Source organism: Schistocerca piceifrons, chromosome 1 (genome assembly GCF_021461385.2).
Source record: "Schistocerca piceifrons isolate TAMUIC-IGC-003096 chromosome 1, iqSchPice1.1, whole genome shotgun sequence".
NCBI lineage: Eukaryota > Metazoa > Arthropoda > Insecta > Orthoptera > Acrididae > Schistocerca > Schistocerca piceifrons.
Genome location: NC_060138.1, coordinates 938,343,395 through 938,356,775, shown reverse-complemented (window position 1 = coordinate 938,356,775; position 13,381 = coordinate 938,343,395).

The following is a 13,381-nucleotide window of genomic DNA, read 5'->3' as shown; positions in this document are numbered from 1 at the left end:
TCGCAGCACGGATGTGCACTTGATTATGAGTAGCGAACCAGTGACAGCACTACTAATTCTGCCACGTACACGGTCGTCATATTAATGTGACCACCTCCTATGTTCGACGTCAACGAGCGATAGCCATTGACAGTCAGCAAGTGGCTGCACTGGCAGTGGAGCGTATATAAAGCGTGTCGGGGGAACGCAGAAAACAGTGCAGTCATAGTCGTAGTGCGAAAACGGAGCGGTTTATTTGAAGTCTAGAAGGGCATGATCATTGGCTTTCTGGCCAATGACGGAAGCATTTCCCAAACAGCTGAGTCTGTAAAATATTTGCCTGGCGTCGAGGTTAAAGTATACCGTGCATGACAAAATGACACTGTACAAAACCGGTGCCGAGGCAACTGTAGTGGACCATGGGCCTTGGATGACAGGGATGAACGACAGCTCTTGATATGTTTATCGGCGAATAGACGTGCAGTTGTTGAACAACTGACCGTCCAGTTGAAACAAGAGGCTACCAACAGTGTTTCACCAACGGCCGCTCAGCGTTCGTTGCTGCGTATGGGTCTCTGCAGCAGGCGCCTGAGTCTGGTTCGTGCACCCATGCTGACGGCTGTTAATTGGCGACTAAAGCTAAAATTTGCATTCCCATACTGCAACTGGACGTCCTCTGATTGGCAGTTTCAGATGAATCACGTTTTGTGCTCGAATGCTCGTTGTTGTGAGTGGTGTGAAATGTCTAAAAGTAGACATTCTGCAAAAAGAGAGGGATCGTTGTGGTCTGGGAATGTTTTCGTGTCATTCTCTGGGTGATCTGCCTTTCAGGATTACCCCAAGTACGCATGTGTCCTTGTGGACCACGTCCACGACTACATGCAGTTTGTTTTTCCTCGCCACGATGGCATCTACGAGCAGGAGAATGCAACGTGTCACACCGCTCGCAGTGCACGTGCGTTGTTAGAAGAGCACCAGGATGGGTTTTCAGTACCCCTCTGGCCACCAAACTCCCCGGATTTAAATTCAGTTGAGAATCTGCGGGGTCACCTCGATCTGATCGTACGCGCCATGGATCGTCAACGGAGAAACCTACCGCAGCTGGCCACGTCACGGGAGCAGGCATGGCTACACATAACTGTCGGTACCTTCCAGAACCTCACTGAGTCTCTTCCTGCACGTCTAGTGGCGGTCAGCGCTGCAAAAGGTGGCAGCTCAGGCTTTTGACAGGCGGTCACATTGATGTGACTGGACGGTGTACATTACAGTAAATTACTGAGTGTAAATATTGATGTAAAAAAATATCATGCTACACGTAGTACTACAATGCTATGGCTAAGTTTCACGGAAGCTCGAAATTTAGTGCGGATGCCAATACGAGATGCTTTTAATAGTTTCCACAATGAAACATTGTCTCAAAATACGGCGGAAAACCCAAAGAGATTCTGGTCGTATGTAAAGTACACCAGTGGCAAAAAAACAGTCAATACCGTCAGTGCGCGATAGCGATGGTAATGTTACCGATGATAGTGCCACTAAAGCGGAGTTACTAAATACAATTTCCGTAATTCCTTCACAAAAGAAGACGAAGTAAATATTCCAGAATCCGAAACAATAACAGCTGTTAGCATGAGTAACATAAAAGTAGATATCGTAGGTGTTGCTAAACAACTCAAATCTCCTAAGAAAGGCAAGTTTTCCGGTCCAGATTGTCTACCAATCAGGTTCCCTTAGAGTGTACAGATACAATAGCGCCTTTCTTAGCGATCATATACAACCGCTCACTTGACTAAAGGTCTGTTCCTAAAGACTGGAAAATAACATAGGTCACACCAATATTCAAGAAAGGAAATAGGAGTAACCCAATGAATTACTGGACCATATCACAGACCTCAATATGCAGTAGGATTTTGGAGCATATACTGTACTCGAACATTATGAATCACCTTGAAGAAAATGATTTATTGATACGCTGTTTTCGTCGTCGCCGGCGAATGCTGGTTTACAAATCACTTGTCAAAGTGGACGGCACTCTTGGTGCTTCGACATCTTCTGCGAAGGGTAAAAAGAATGAAGTAAGAGGAGTAGGTAAAACTACTCAATTTGTTCTTATTCATGGACCTACTTTATTTTGTGGTGCGAAGTTAAATTTTTCTTTAATGAAAGTTCTTCTTCTTCCAGTTTGGGTAACGGATGGATAACTGTAGCTTTCGTTGCTTGTAACAATGCAGGAAGAGCAGGTTTGGAATCCTTTGAAACTAGGGAAATCCTAGCTTACCATACTATACCTGTTTCTGAGATTATTATTGGTAGTGAGGGTTCCTACCTTTTACCGCACGGGAGTTCGTCTTTGTCTTGTCGTAGACGTTGTAAGATAAATTCGGATTGTAGTATTCACTTATGGGTGAAGGCTAGTGGTCCTGCTTCTTTGGAAGATTGTCGTATTGTTGGTGATTGTACTTTATATAATCATTGAAAGCAGTTCTCAAATCGGCCCTTTTAAGGGCCACAAATACTACACATTGATCTTGCCAAAAGCCGAGAAAATATTGTTCTTGTGCAACTTTATTCTCATGAAGTAACGTGTGCTGTCGACAAGGGATCTCAGATCGATTCCATATTCTTAGATTTCCAGAAGGTTTTTGATACCGTTCCTAACAAGCGACTATTAATCAAATTGCGGGAATATGGAGTATCATCCCAGTTGTGTGACTGGATTCGTGATTTCCTCTCAGAGAGGTCACAGTTCGTAGTGATAGACGGTAAATCATCGAGTACAACAGAAGTAATATCTGTTGTTCCGCAAGGTAGTGTCATAGGCCCTCTGCTGTTCCTGATTTATAGAAAAGATTTAGGTGATAATTTGAGCAGCCCCCTTAGATTGTTTGCAGATGACGCTGTAATTTACCGTCTAGTAAAATCATCAGACGATAAATTCCAATCCAAAATGATGTAGAGAGAATTTCTGTATGGTGCGAAAAGTGGCAATTGGCACTAAACAAAGAAAATTTTGGGTATACGATAAATCGCACGAATCTACGGGCTGTCAATTCGACTAAATACCTAGGAATTACAATTATGAGCAACTTAAATTGGAAAGTCCACATAAATAATATTGTGGGGAAGGCGAAACAAAAACAGCGCTTTGTTGGCAGAACACTTAGAAGATGCGACAAACCCACTAAAGAGACAGCCTATGTTACACTTTTCCGTCCTTTGCTGGAATATTGTTGCGCGGTTTGGAATCCTTACAAGGTATGATTGACGGAGGACATCGAAGAAGTGCAAAGAAGGGTGGGAGTGTCACTGATATGATACACGAGTTGCGGTGGCAGTCACTGAAACAAAGGCGGTTTTCTTTGCGGCGAGATCTATTTACGAAATTTCAATCATCAACTTTCTCTTCTGAATGAGAAAATATTTTGTTGACATGATCATCATAATAAAATAAGAGAAATCAGAGCTCGAACGGAAAGATTTAGATGTTCCTTCTTCCCACGCGCCATTCGTAAGTGGAATGGTAGAGAACTAGTATGAAAAAGCTTCGATTAACCCTCTGCCAAGCACTTAAGTGTGGATCGCATAGTAAACATGTAGATGTAGATGTATATGTAGATTAATTTTGTGCTAATCCTTCTTGTGTGAAGCAATTATATAGTTATTTTGGAAGCACACCGGCCAAAGAAGTAATAACTCATAGGATACATTAATACCATGCAGCACCGTCTTGAGCCCTGAATGGCACCAGCTCGCTAGGAAAAAGAATCCACAAGTTTCTTCAGGTACCACATATCCACCTGAAATCACTCATTAATGACTAGCTCTCATAGAGTCACCAGATTACGGTGATGTTTATTACGGCCTTTCATTCTCTGTTCCAAATAGTCTCAGACATTGCCCGTTTTAGAGGGCCAGTCGAAGTGCGATAGGGTGCTTTAGTGTTCGTAAAACCAAAAACATATGCTTGCAACTCAGTGAAAACGGCTGTAATTTTGCAAGAAGCGAGTGTCCACAGGACACTCATCGTGGAGTTTTTAACAGAAAGGGCAATAACTGGACACCGAAACTGTAGAGATAAATCACCTCAGAACAACCTTCGTTCTCAATTACACCCTCCAAATATTGGGCGTGAACACACCTCATTAGGTCTTCGGTTTACTCGACGCACTGCATCATTTGAAAACAAACAGGATCACGACTCTGTGGACCACGCTAGAGGCCTCCAGTCAGCCACTGTCCTATTACTGTGCTGTTTGTCGCATTTTCAAGTAAAGCACCTTTACGTGCCGCTGTGAGAGATGGCCATTAGTGAGGGAGATGGATCAAAATGTCCATTTCATCATTCTCTTCGCTATGTTCATTCGGAAACTACACTATTGCTCATAAATTAAGGATAATTGCAGAGTGTGGTGACACACAACATGGCAATAGACAAAACTAGCGCTAATAGCATAGGCACATAAGGAACACACATGAAACAGATCTTTAAGTCCACGGTATTGGTGATAAGTTGATAAAACCGTCCCGAAACGCGTGTGCTACAAAGCGTCACTGTTTCCTGCGCATGTACCCCGACATCATTATGGGATATGATCACCAAGCACACATACACAGGCCGCACAACGAGTTGGCATACTCTGGATCAGGTGGTCGAGCAGCTGCTGGGGTATAACCTCCCATCCTTGCACCAGTGTCTGTCGGAGCTCGTGAAGTGTCCTAATGGTTTGAAGACGTGCAGCGATACGTCGACCGAGAGCATCCCACACGTGCTCGATGGGGTTTAGATCTGGAGAACAGGTTGGCTACTCCGTTCACCTGATATCTTCTGTTTCAAGGTACTCCTCCACGATGGAAGTTCGGTGAGGCCGTGCGTTATCATCCATCAGGAGGAAGGTGGGACCTACTGCACCCCGTGAAAAGGCGGATATACTGTTGCAAAATGAGGTCCCGATACACCTGACCTCTTACAGTTCCTCTGTCAAAGACATGCAGGGGTGTACATTCACCAATCATAATTCCACCCCACATCATCAAACCGCGACCTCCATACAGGTCCCTTTCAAGGACATTAGGGAGCTGATATCTGGTTCCTGGTTCACGTCAGGTGAAAACCCAGCGAGAATCATTGTTCAGACTATACCTGGACTCTTCCGTGAACATACCTGTGACCACTGTTCCAATGACCATGTACTGAGTTCTTGGCACCAGGCTTTACCGGCTCTCCTGTGACCAGGGGTCAGTGGAATGCACCTTGCAGGCCTCCGGGCAAGTAAACTATGTCTGTTCGGTCATCTGTAGACTGTGTGTCTAGAGGCAACTGTTCCAGTGGCTGCTGTAAGGTCCCGAGCAAGGCTACCTGAAGCGCTCCGTGGCTGTCTGCGGGCACTGATGGTGAGATATCGGTCTTCTTGTGGTTTCGTACACTGTGGGCGTCCCGTAGTGTAGCGCCTGGACTCATTTTCTGTCTGCTGGAATCGTTGCCATAATCTTGAGATCACACTTTGTGGCACACGGGGGGAGATGGACCTTCATTCACAGTCAATGGCAGTTTTGTCGGTTCTGAAACCGGTTGTCGTTGACAAGGCACCATACTCGTCTCCAGTCCTTGTTGCTGACGATCCTTTTACGATCACCGTTATTACACCGTGTTACATGGGTGCAAGTAGTTCATCTTTCCCTGTAGACACGGTGGACAGTCCGCATTGAGACCACAAAAAATTCAACACCTTCATTCCTAATGTGGCCGTGGGATCGTCGAAACACGGCACTTTTTTCTGCCGTTCAGTCAGGTCCACGTCGACGCACCTAATAGCATTGGTTGCATACAACCAATTGGCAGATACAGAGCACTTTGTTACCATGACTTACGCCATCGGTAAAGGGTCACATGACTCTCGGGCACCAGATCTACAACATTAGCTTCACAGTGAACACTGCACTCTTTTAATTGGTTATTAATATTTTGTTCGGTGAGCTGCTGTAAAATTCACTTTAGAGCTACATAATTTCATATCTTTTTGGCGATCTGATAGTTATCTAACCAACAATAAATTTACCTTCAAACTTCCCGGTTATTAATTTTTTTCAATATCTCTGGTTTCCACCCAGCTGTTGTTCAAAAGATTATCACAAACTGTACTTTCTGCTCCTTCTTCTACGTTTCGTGATTTTCATTGTCTTTTTGGGGAATATGTTAATGGTAGTGAGAAGAAGTCGATGTAATCTATTCAACCCAGTGAATTCGTCTTTAGTTGACGAATTATTTAAATACTCATGTACACTGCAAATTTGCAGTGACTACAACTGATAACTTACGATATGTTACAGAATCAGTTCTTGGAGACATCCAAGGCATTTACGTTCTGGAAAAAAGCGTAGTAAATCCATACATATTGTAAAAATACAGGGTGAGTCACCTAACGTTACCGCTGGATATATTTCGTAAACCACATCAAATACTGACGAACCGATTCCACAGACCGAACGTGAGGAGAGGGGCTAGTGTAATTGTTTAATACAAACCATACAAAAATGCACGGAAGTATGTTTTTTAACACAAACTTACGTTTTCTTAAACCACATCAAATACTAACGAACCGATTCCACAGACCGAACGTGAGGAGAGGGGCTAGTGTAATTGATTAATGCAAACCAGACAAAAATGCACGGAAGTATGTTTTTTAACACAAACTTACGTTTTTTTAAATGGAACCACGTTAGTTTTGTTAGCACATCTGAACATATAAACAAATACGTAATCAGTGCCGTTTGTTGCATTGTAAAATGTTAATTACATCCAGAGATATTGTAACCTAAAGTTGACGCTTGAAACCTCCGACGTTCAGATGCGTGTTGTAACAAACATGGGCCACGGTCGGCGAGCAGCATCTGCAGGGACTTTTTTACGATGACGACCATGTTTACGAGTGTGGTTGTAGTGCACTGTTGTGGTTTGGTCTAGCTGTCGCAGTGTCCGCATGTAGCGCTTGCTGCTATTGTTATTCTGCATTCGTCTCCGCACGCAGACCAACTGTAGTACGCCGTGTTACCAGACGTCTGTGATAGTGTAGTGTTGTAGGAACTGTGACCATGGTGTATTCGAACTCTGAGAAGGCGGAGATGATACTCATCCATGGCGAGTGTCGACGAAATGCAGCTGAAGCCTGCAGGGTGTATGCAGAACGGTACCGGGACAGAGAGCATCCAACGTGCCGCACATTGCAAAACATCTACCGCCAACTGTATGCAACAGGTATGGTCGTAGCACGCAAACGGGTCCGTAACAGGCCCGCCACAGGAGAAGCGGGTGCAGTTGGTGTGTTAGCTGCTGTTGCTATGAACCCACACATGAGTACACGGGACATTGCGAGAGCCGGTGGACTGAGTCAAAGTAGTGTCATGCGCATACTGCATCGTCACCGCTTTCACCCGTTTCATGTGTCGCTACATCAGCAATTACATGGTGATGACTTTAATCATCGAATGCAATTCTGTCAATGGGCGTTAACAGAGAATGCGTTGCAGTTCTACCTGTTTACCGATGAAGCGGGTTTCACAAACCACGGGGCAGTGAATCTACGGAACATGCATTACTGGTCCGTGGACAATCCTCGCTGGCTCAGACAGGTAGAGCGACAGCGTCCGTAGACTGTAAATGTATGGTGCGGAATCATTGGCGACCACCTCATTGGTCCTCACTTCTTTGCAGGGGCCCAAACAGCTGCAACATACATCGCGTTTCTACAGAATGATCTGCCAACGTTGCTCGAAAATGTCCCACTGGAAACGCGGCGACGTATGTGGTATCAGCATGATGGTGCACCTGCACATTCCGCAATTAACACTAGGTTGACCCTTGACAAGATGTTCGACGGGCGTTTCGTAGGACGTGGAGGACGCATAAATTGGCCAGCCCGTTCTCCTGATCTTACACCTCTGGAATTCTTTCTGTGGCGTACGTTAAAGGAGAATGTGTACCGTGATGTGCCTACAACCCCAGAGGATATGAAACAACGTATTGTGGCAGCCTGCGGCGACATTACACCAGATGTACTGCGGCGTGTACGACATTCATTACGCCAGAGATTGCAATTGTGTGCAGCAAATGATGGCCACCACATTGAACATCTATTGACCTGACATGTCGGGACACTCTATTCCACTCCGTAACTGAAAACGGAAACCACGTGTGTACGTGTAACTCACCTCTCATGCTAATGTACATGTGCGTCAGTGAAAAAGACCAATAAAAAGGTGTTAGCATGTGGACGTAATCTGCTGTTCCAGTCTCTTCTGTACCTAAGGTTCATCACCGTTCCCTTTGGATCCCTACGTAATTCGGTGCTCTCAGATACACACGATCGAACAGCGGAAGAGTGGTACTCAAGCGTCAACTTTAGGTTACAATATCTCTGGATGTAATTAACATTTTACAATGCAACAAACGGCACTGATTACGTATTTGTTTATATGTTCAGATGTGCTAACAAACCTAACGTGGTTCCATTAAAAAAACGTAGGTTTGTGTTAAAAAGCATACTTCCGTGCATTTTTGTATGGTTTGTATTAAACAATTACACTAGCCCCTCTCCTCACGTTCGGTCTGTGGAATCGATTCGTCAGTATTTGATGTGGTTTACGAAACATATCCAGCGGTAATGTTAGGTGACTCACCCTGTATATTTATGTATTTCTGTATCTGTGTATTATGTACGTTTCATATCTCCCCCTAAACCGCAGTTTCAACCAAACTTGGTACATATCTCTTACTATCACGCAACAATCACTGTGGAGGTAAGAACCACTTACCGGGATAGTTCAATAGATATGGCGTCATGAACACTGTGATGCGTGAAAATGTGCCGCATTGTGCGTGACGTTTAAATTTCTTTGCTACTAAGTCTATTAATCGTAGCTCCTGGACATGTAACTAGAAATATCGTTTATAATCAAGTTCTGGGCTAAAAAAAACATTACAGACAATTTCTATTTTGCAAACTGTATTTCGTAATTTGGATAGTGTACTTTCACATTTATACATTGTGGATACTTATTTGTGCGATTATTTCATAATTTCAAAAGTGTTTTCGCAAATACATTGAAATGAAATTCTTTTGATGTTTTACTACAAAAACAGTTAATTTTTTCGTCTCTAATAAAAAATTGGCAAAACTCCGGGATTGTCAACTAGTTAACAAACGAACTATGGTAATAAACTGATACGACACCTTTGTCTACGACGTATTTTATGGTATCACATTTTATGGCATTATTATCAACAACTTCACGGTGAGAATTCCACTTTAGCGGGATAGCGACCAGGACTCGGTTTGCCACTCAAGTCACAGATGCACTTTCTCCCACACCTCTGTCCGGCAGAATGAGTGTCCGAGGCCGCCGTCCGTCGGAAAGATGACTGCAATTCGCTCCCACATCGGCAGACGTGCTGTGGAAGCTCAAGCGCGGGAAGTTCTCGCCTCTGAGACTTCTAGGAAATAGCTATGGGAGACCTCACATGTCAAGTGGGGCTGCAGAAAAATGCTTGACCTAATGCAAGCGCTGGCTTTTCCCTAGGGTTTGACATCCCGTCAGTAGGGGTGAACAAGAATGTGGGATGGAATTGCCACTGCGTTAATTAGGGAATTTTCCAGTGTTTCCAGGGACTGATTTAAGGAAGCCAGATGAAAATAAGCGAAAAAGGTCGAATATAATCTGTGCTTTTCTACATCAACACAACTACAACCTCGAAAAAAATACTTGTTGAACAGTCTGTTATTTTGCACTGTAATGTAGCCCTCGAAAAGAATAATTACTGTGAAAAGAAATGATTGAAATTCAGTCCTCTGAAAGCTATGTGATTGTTCAGTGTCGGAGGACCTCCCAGTGACCGCAGAAGAAGTACAATACAGAAACATATATCTTTAAAATACACTATGTGATAAAAAGTATCCGGACACGTTTTTCATATTAGATGTATTTTACTGCCACCTACTGCCAGGTACTCCATATCAGTGACGTCAGTAGTCATTAGACATCGTGAGAGAGCAGAATAGGTCTCTCAGCGCAACTCGCGGACTTCGAACGTGGTCAGCTGACAGGGGTGTCACTCGTGTCATACGTCTGTACGCGAGATTTCTACACTCTTAAACATCCCTAGGTCCACTGTTTCAAATGTGATAGTGAAGTGGAAATATGTATAGGATCACGTACAGCACAAAATCGTACAGGCGGACCTCGTCTGTTGACTGACAGAGACCGCCGGCAGTTGAAGAGGGTCGTAATGTGTAATAGGCAGACATCTATCCAGACCACCACAAAGGAATTCCAGACTGCATCAGGAGTCACTGCAAGTACTATGACAGTTAGGCGGGAGGTGAGAAAACTTGGATTTCATGGTCGAACGGCTGCTCATAAGCCACACATCACGCCGATAAATGCCAAACGACGCCTCGCTTGGTGTAAGGAGCGTAAACATTGGACGATTTAACAGTGGAGAAACGTTGTGTGGAGTGACGAATCACGGTACACAATATGGCGATCCGATGCCAGAGTGTGAGAATGGCGAATGCCCCGTGAAAGTCATCTGCCAGCATGTGTAGTGCCAACAATAAAATTCGGAGGCGGTGGTGTTATGGTGTGGTCGTGTTTTTCATGGACGGGACTTGCACCCCTTGTTGTTTCGCGTGGCACTATCACAGCTCAGGCCCACAGTCATGCTTTAAGCCCCTCCTTGCTTCCCACTGTTGAAGAGCAATTCGGGGATGGCGATTCATCCTTCAACACGATAGATCACCTGTTCCTAATTCACGGCCTGTGGCGGAGTGGTTACACGATAATAACATCCCTGTAATGGACTAGCCTGCACAGAGTCCTGACCTGAATCCTATAGAACATCTTTTGGATGTTTTGGAACGCCGACTTCATGCCAGGTCTCACCGACCGACATCGATACGTCTCCTCAGTGCAGCACTCCGTGAAGAATGTATTGCCATTCCCTAAGAAACCTTGCAGCACCTGATTGAACGTATACCTACGAGAATGGAAGCTGTCATCAAGGCTAAGGGTGGACTAACACCGTACTGAATTCCAGCATTACCGATGGAGGGCGCCACGAACTTGTGCGTCATTTTCAGCCAGGTGTCCGGGTACTTTTGATCACAAAGTGTATCAGTGTTCACTAATTTCAAACCCCTTATCCGTCAAAAACGCCTCTGTTACCTGGTATAATGATTTTTTCTTAAAGTCAGGTGCATATCCGTTAATGGCGTGCGGAAAAGCTTTGTGACGGCAGACCATGATAATACGAAGCATAATGCAACAGAATTTTTCCATTACACAAAAGCAGTAATCGGATTTCGTGACAAGAAATTTGGATTGCAGTGCCCGACTTACAAAGAATGCAAATGTGCGTATAAGGGCCGCTAATTACGCGCAATCGACTTGTCATCAAACCAATCGCTTCCTCACGTTATACATGGACAATGGCTTTATATATTATTAGTAATGGATATTGTTACCTTTTCTTAGAAATAAATCATATCTCTGCTTGATTAAATTTATTATTATACCAAAATTACACAGAGTAAGAAAAATGGCGGGCTTACATGACACAAGGTGTAAGAAAAATGAAAAGCAATTACTATAAAAATGAAAAACAAATTACTTGAACCACGTTATACGTTAATAGTAGTATACGGTACAATTTTATCTCTCTTTTTTGAGAACAAAATGGAAATGAGCGTATGGCACCGTAGGCCGGGAGGCACCTATTCGAGGATGTTCGGCCGTTAACTGCAAGTCTTATTTCATTCGACGCCACATTGGGCGGCTGGTTCGCCGGTGATGAGGATGAAATGATGATGAGGACAACACAACACCCAGTCCCTGAGCGGAGAAAATCTCCAACCTAACTGGGAATGGAACCCGGACCCGCTCGCACGGGAGGCGAGCACGTTACCACCCAGCTAAGCAGGCGGACTCTTTTTTGAGAGAGAGGTTAATTTATACATCACGTAGTATGAGTTGAAAACTTTTTAGCCCACCAACTTTCATGAACCAGTTTGTAATGTGTCTCACACACACACACACACACACACACACACACACACACACTAGTGATATACCATTATGAAATCTTTGGCAGTATTACTATGGAAGAGAGATGGTATTAATTCGAACAGTAATGGTTAATTAGTTGATATCAGTTTTGTGGCTCAGGTAATGGAGTACATAATATTTTTTCTACCTAGCGTTTCGTTTACTACCGATGCAGAAATTGTCAAGAGTTACAGCGTTCTAATTAGTAAATTTTTCAGCGTTGGAGATGTAATGTTGGACATGCAAAATATGCACTGTGCGCCGGTATAATCCCGCAAATAAACGATGGTACGGGATATGTGAACACTGGCCCTGCAAATCTACACAATCACTCAGTGCGTTTCACTAACGAGATATTATCTCTGACGATACACAGGCACCAGGATCTGCATGGGCAGGCTGCGATCATTGCATGAAGCTGCAGTCCGCTGGTCGACTGTCATTTATCGGTCTTAATCGGCGATAAATTGGACAATTTAGGACCGGCCATGTGAAAGAAGTCCGAGAAAAGTACTATCACTAAAAAAAATCATAACTTGTAATTCTATTACAGATAAGTTGGCGATGCGTGCACATGTGTTGTCTTGGAGGATATAACCGTAAATCATTTCTTTCGTTGTTAACCCATTCAAGAATAAAGATTGCGTCCTACTGTCCAAATATCTATCAGAAGTTATGGTTTGACGGAAAAAGTTTAGTCTTAAAAATCTGTTGCACAAACTACAAACCTCGCTCCATCTGTTATGTCACTAGTGGCTCTTGCTATGACACATGAGGACTTTCAGAACAACAGTACACCGTTGATTGTTCTGCTAGTTCACATACCGTAGTAAATACATCCGCAGTTCATCAGAAAAAAGAGCATTTCAGGATCAGCACTGTAACTTATTCATATATCTCCTAATTTTGCGCCGCCCGATGTGGCCAAGCGGTTCTAGGCGTTTCAGTCTGGAAACGCGCGAACGCAACGGTCGCAGTTTCGAATCCTGCCTCGGGCATGAATGTGTGTGATGTCCTTAGGTTAGTTAGGTTTAAGTAGTTCTAAGTTCTAGGGAACTGATGACCTCAGCTGTTAAGTCCCATAGTGCTCAGAGCCATTTGAACCTAATTTAGCAATGGTTTCTACTTGTTAGATGAAACGTACAAAATACAAAGTCTCTACGAAAAATAAATCTCAGTAATGGCGGCTAGCCAAGTCACAAGTATTCACCATCACGCTCTGACTGGTAGCCATCTCCTTGGTTCGGCGAGTTCAGCGGCACCGCAGCCTGGAAAACTCATCTGCTTCGCTCTCACTGTACAAGCG